This window comes from Euphorbia lathyris, chromosome 9, assembly GCF_963576675.1.
Source record: "Euphorbia lathyris chromosome 9, ddEupLath1.1, whole genome shotgun sequence".
In the NCBI taxonomy this organism is placed as follows: Eukaryota; Viridiplantae; Streptophyta; class Magnoliopsida; order Malpighiales; family Euphorbiaceae; genus Euphorbia; species Euphorbia lathyris.
Genome location: NC_088918.1, coordinates 18,160,005 through 18,166,636, shown reverse-complemented (window position 1 = coordinate 18,166,636; position 6,632 = coordinate 18,160,005). Strand labels below are relative to the sequence as shown.

General features: G+C 39.1%; 1 non-coding gene across 1 annotated transcript; it reads right to left on the bottom strand.

Annotated features, from left to right (window-relative positions):
* Positions 1–5,106: 5,106 nt before the first annotated feature.
* On the bottom strand, positions 5,107–5,213 carry LOC136207625 (small nucleolar RNA R71). Its single transcript, XR_010676757.1, has one exon. It is a non-coding gene; the product is annotated as a small nucleolar RNA R71 (small nucleolar RNA).
* Between the last annotated feature and the right edge of the window lie 1,419 nt (positions 5,214–6,632).

Sequence of the window (6,632 nt, the reverse complement as noted above, 5' to 3'; positions counted from 1 at the left end):
AGGCAGGAATGTTCTGAGTCAGCACAAGACTTGGATTGACAGCATCGACGGGAATTGATTCCACTTGACTCGTAGAATTTGCGGAAGCATTCAAGTCGGCATGTTCCTTTAGTGAAGAAACAGAGGCTTGATTTTCTAGAGAAGCCGGTGGAGTAGAGGATGGTTGCTTTCTGAAAAATTTCAGCTTAAGTGCAGAGGGGTCCTTGGTTGGCTTCTGAATAACAAAGTCAGGAAGGGTTGGTTGTTGAACAGGAATGTCACTGACTTTCGTCTGACCTGCCTTAACCAATCTTCTTCTGCGAGGAGGAGGAGTGTCAGCTTGGATAGACTCTCCTGAGTGAGATGGAGAAATTTCTTCTTGATCAGCTTCTTGATCAGCATTAAGCTGGTCAGCTTGTTCTTGTACTTGATCAACATTGTGTTGGTCATGTTCTTGTTCTTCTCCAGCAGCCAACTCAGTATTGGCTTGCTCAGCTTCAACCTCACTGGTTGTTTCCTCATTGTCCTCAGCGTCATCCTGACCGCTGGCCTCTTCTTCTTCGTCATCTTCTGAACTGTCACCATCTAGCTCTTCCTCAACTTGTGCAATGAACTGATCGTCCAAATGCACCTCATCTTCTTGATGCTCAACTACAGTTCCTAGACACTGTGTGTAGTGAGAGTCACCAGGAACAATGACGTCAGTAGGGATAGCATCAATTGGAGTCAGTGAAGAAGACTTCTGCTTCTTTTGAGGTTGCTCATCAGCATCTTGTCTTTCCTCAATTTCAGGCTCATCTTGCCTGCTCCTTTTCTCAGCTGACTTAGGTCTCTCCTGACCTGGTTCAGCAACTGACTTAGGCTTTTTTGCCTTAGGCTCAGCCTTCTTTGAAGGGGTCTCAACAGCTTTCCTCTTGCGGGTAGCTGGAGCCTTAGTTCTTCTCCCTTTCTTCGGGACAGCTGTTTCCTCAGCTTGTTGTTCACCAGCAGCAGCAGTTTTCCTTTCTTCAGAGGCTGATTGAACTTCAAAGCCCCCAGCGAAGCTGCTGTGATTTCAGATCCTCTAGCTTTAACTTCATCAGTTAGGTCTATTTGATGATCAATGAGGATCCTGGTGATGAGCGAGCCCAGCCTTAGAGTTCTAGTGCTTCGTAGGAACCCAGCAATCAGGAATACTGGCATGTTGATCGGTTTGTATGTCAGCATATGCCATATGAAGCATTGCTCAAAGTTCGTTGCTGAGGTGGTACAGTTGATCTTAGGATAAATGAAGTAGGTCAGCAGATAGTGAGCCATCTTTTGGTGTTGTCCCATAGAGGAACTGGAGACTTCTCCTGAGTGGCCTTCAGGTTTACAGAAGGTGACTTCGTACCCAGTACCGTCATGATCTCCAGATCTTCTCAGCTTTGCTCCTTCATTTTTCAACTTCAGCAAGTTTGCCAGATAGTTAGGGTTTATGAAAATGGTCTTTTCTCTTACCACAGTTGCCAGATAGTCCTGGTTGTCATCAGCAACACGGAGATTGTGGTAGAACTCCCTTACTAGGTCAGGATAAGTGTGATCCCTAATAGAGAATAGCTCGGTCCATCCATTTTGCGATATCCATTCGCAGAAGGGTTGCTCAGAAGTCACGAAGGACTCAGAGACCCATCGTGAGAAGTCCACTTTCCATTCGCTAATGTTACCAAAGACCTTTGTATAGGTTCTGGTTTTGGTCGGTTTTTCTTTGGAGGAGGTAGCTTGCCCAGTTTTTCCTTTACTCGGCGTAGTGACCTTGGTAGTTTTAGGCACAGAAGTTTGCCTGGAGGGTTCATCGGAGCTGGTCTTAGGGTGACCGGCACCGGAGATGTTGACGGAAACTTTAGTCATAGTTTCAGAACAAGTTTGGGAAGCTTTGAGAGTTTTTAGAGAGAAAGCTTTGCCTTAGAATTCGGTAGGTGTAAAGAAAAATAAAGAATGGGGATTTACCCATTATTTATAGCGGTGAAGAGTGGATCTTATCGAATCCATGTGTCAGTTTTGCCTTGGGATTGTCAACCGACAAAGATCCTGGCATTTATGACACATTCGGCGCGTACGTCATCCTAGGTGGCTGTTCGCGTGCTTAAGCATTAAGTGCAACGGATCTAACACTCAGCGTTTAGAATACTAAGCGTTTTGGATTCTGAGTGGTCAGTAGTATATGAAAGGATGATTTCTCAGTTTAAGATTACTACTCGGCGTGCATATTGACTCAGTATTGATGTGTATTTTGTGTTAAGTACTCAGCATAACAATCACTCAACATGCATTTGCATAAATCATTCAGCATAAATTTACATTTTAGAACAGGAGTTTACTGAAGAGGATTAAACATACCAATGGCTTCTCTCAGTATGCTGATCTGTTCACGAGCCAGTGGCTTTGTGAAGATATCCGCAAGCTGCTCATCCGTTGGGACGTAGGTCAGCTTTATCTCACCTTTGAGTACATGGTCTCTAATGAAGTGATGCCTTATGCTGACATGCTTCATTCTGCTGTGTTGAATTGGGTTCTTTGATAGATCAATTGCACTTTTGTTGTCGCATTTGACCTTAATTGTCTTTGTTTGAACACCATAGTCTTCAAGCTATTGCTTAATCCATAGGACTTGAGCAACACAATGACCAGCAGCAATGTACTCAGCTTCAGTAGTAGACAAGGCTACTGACGCCTGCTTCTTGCTGAACCAAGATACAAGACAGCTTCCTAAGAAATGACATCCTCCAGAGGTGCTTTTTCGTTCTAGCTTGTCTCGACCATAGTCAGCGTCAGTGTATCCAACGAGTGTAAAGCCATGAGTGTTGGGATACCATAAACCTGCGTTCACTGAGCTTTGCAAGTATCTAAGGATTCTTTTTACAGCTATGTAATGAGATTCCTTAGGGTTAGATTGATATCTAGCACAGTAGCATACTGAGAACTGAATGTCCGGTCTACTGGCTGTTAAGTAAAGTAGAGAGCCTATCATACCTCGATACAATTTGCTGTCTACTGACTTACCATTCTCGTCAGCGCAGAGGACAGTGTCAGTGCCCATAGGAGTGGATATTGGCTTGCAATTTTCCAAGTCATATTTCTTTAATATCTCCTTGGCATATTTGGCTTGACTGATGAAGATGCCATTCTTTCCTTGTTTTATTTGAAGTCCGAGGAAGAAGTTGAGTTCTCCCATCATCGACATTTCAAACTCAGTCTGCATTTGTTTGCTAAATTCCTTGCACATTGATTCGTTAGTTGCACCAAATATTATATCATCAACATAAATTTGAGCCAGCAGGGTATCTTTACCCTTTCTCTTAATGAATAAGGTTGTATCAGCTTTGCCCCTGACATAGAAGCGACCCTTCACCAACATGACCCATCATTTACAACCCTTCAACAACTATAAATAAGTGATCCATTTCAGAATTGGAGAGGTTGTAAAAGTTAGAGAAATTAGAGAAGAAAGTTATTATGTTGAGTTTCTGATTCAGGAAAGAATCTGAAAGTTAGATTTCATTTCTGTAAACAAACTTGCTATACACAAGTTGTTATTAGATTAGTTATAAACATAGTATCAGTTTAGTTTCTAAGGTTGATCAGAGACAAGTTTTCATTCTGGTAGTGGACCTAGCAGTCTCTATTCCGAAGATCCAGCGAGAAGAATTGACGGCTGAAGCGCATGAGGTTTGATGCACCTACGGAGTTTGAGAGAAAGATTGGCAACCCGGATCTTAAAGTTTTCGTTACAATGCTATCCAAGTTTCTACTTCTCTGTTAACTTGTGAAAATTCACATTTCACTAATGATATACTTATTTATTCAATATATTCTTACTGTTGATTATTTTGATATTGTTCTGACAAAATGATTTTCAAAATGATAAACTGGTGTTTTTATTAAAACGTTCTATTCCATCTTATTCATATAAGAACTTTGTTGAACACTTGACAGATTTAGTTTTTATGGATGACATGATCGCTGATCGCGGCTTATCAGACATAAAATACTAGTTTGATTAAGGTAGGAATCACCTCAACATCAGGGGGATTTCTACGGTTCAAAGCCATTTAATTGAATAAATTGCTATATTGTTACATGTTTATAATCTTACAAAGTTAAAGTTGTTTTCTTTGCTTTATGAAAATAAGTTTTATACCTATTATTTATTCCAATTACGGAAGTATCTGTCTTGTAATCAAAATTCCAAAACAGAACTGTTCTCTAAACTCGATATAATACTTCTATCTAATCCTAATTTACCAAAACCAATTCCATCAATTAAAACGTATTTCTTTTATTAAACCTAAACACGTGATTAAACGGAATTAAATAAAGTTTTAGTTAAAAAAGCGTTCCCTGTGGGTTCGATATCTTTTATTACTACAAGCGTATACCGTGCACTTGCGGAAATCACTCAACAAGTTTTTGGCGCCGTTGCCGGGGAACGCCAAAATTTTTGACAAAATTTTAAATTTTTCGTGTTTTATTTCGAATCTAGGTTTAAACATACTTATTTTAACTTTTATAATTTAATAATTTTCATTTACCAATTTATTTATTTTTCAAATTCTGTTTTGTAGGTAGTTTCGGTTCGTGCGAAATTTCAAGTTCATGTGCAGTTCTCGAAGTTCAGGAACGTCACCAGATCCTATTGACCCAGAAATTGAAAGAACTCTTAAAAAGAACAGGAAAGAAAAGAAAAAGAAAAACAAAACCCCAGTAAAAACATATACCGAGCCAGAAAAAATGGCAGACCCACCAACACTTATGGATTACGCTAGGCCAGGTGTGGCCGGTGTGACCAATAGTATCGTTAGACCCAGAATCACCGCAAACCAATTTGAAATTAAGCCAGCTTTGCTTAATATGTTGCAAAATAATGTAACATTTTACGGATTACCTAACGAAAATCCTAACACCCATTTAACAAATTTCCTTGAAATTCGTGACACTTTTAAAATCCCAGATGTGACTGCAGAAGCAATCAAACTTCGCCTCTTTCCTTTCACTTTGAAGGATAGAGCCAAAGAATGGTTAACTTCTATGCCAGCCGCAACTTTTGCCACTTGGGAACAATTAGCCCAAGCATTTTTATCTAAATATTTTCCTTTAGCAAAAACCGCAAGAGTCATAAATGAGTTAACATCTTTTTCTCAAAATGATAATGAGACTCTTTATGAAACTTGGGAACGTTTTAAAGAACTTCAACGTTTATGCCCACACCACCAATTACCCGCTGAACTTTTAATGCAAACATTTTACAATGGACTAAATCCTACAACTAGGGGTTCATTAGATGCTATGTCGGGAGGGCTATTTATGAAGAAAACATCAGCCCAAGCGAGAGAACTTTTGGAGGAAATGGCATTCAACAGCAGTATGTGGCCCGCGGAACGTGGACATATGCCGGTGGCAAAACCATCATCCTCAACCACACCATCAGTTAAAGGTATAGTTGAACTTGATCCAGTCGCGATGCTACAAGCCCAATTTTCTGCTTTATCGCACAAAATTGACAAATTTATGGCACCACGCGATACCAATGGTAATCCAATCCAAACGGATGTGGATTACGAAAATATGAGTGAGATCGAACAGGTAAATTTTGTCCAAGGGCAAAACCAAACTAATAATCCTTATTCTAATACTTATAATGCTGGATGGAGGAATCATCCTAACTTTAACTGGAAAGATAACAATAACAATAATACAAGTGCTAATCAAAATCGTACCACTAATTATCAAAATCAGTCAAGAGATATGATTAGCACTTTATCTTCTAAAATCGACAAGTTTATAGATGCTATCAGTGGAAAAATAAGTAATCATGACGATGGTTTTAAACGGATCGAAAATAAATTCGATCAGCTTATTAAAAACCACTCATCTAGCATCCATAATTTGGAGGTTCAAATTGGTCAACTTGCTAAATCAATTCCATCCCGAAAAGAGGGAAGTCTTCCCAGCCATACGGAAGAAAATCCGAAAGAGCATGTGAAAGCTATCACTCTTCGTTTAGGGAAAAATTATCAAGGGCCTGAAATGCCCAAAGATGCAACATTACCAGGAACTGATTTACCAAAGTCCAAAGAAGATATCTTAAACACAAATAGTTCACCATTTGACGCAGGTACCAAAACTTTTGTACCCAAACCACCTTTTCCGCACAAAGTTCGAAATAAGGACTATGATAAACAACTTCTAACGTTTTTGGGTAAACTTAAAAATTTGCATATCAATTTAATGTTCATGGATGCAATCACACAAATTCCTAACTATGGTAAGTTTTTAAAGGATTTGATTTCGAAGAAAATCAGTTGGGAAGGAATTTCATCCATTTCGTTAACTGAAGACTGTAGTTCAATAGTATCAAGTAATTTACCCACTAAACTCAAAGATCCCGGATGTTTTACTATTCCGTGTAAATTGGGAGATATTGAATTCCCAAGTTGTCTTTGTGATTTAGGAGCAAGTATAAACTTAATGCCATTGTCTATTTTTAACAAGTTAGGTTTAGAAGAAGATATCAAACGTACCAATATGGTTTTGCAATTAGCGGATCAAACCACTAAGAGGCCATATGATATAATTGAAGATGTTTTAGTCAAAGTCGATAAATTTATTTTTCCTACCGATTTTGTTATATTAGA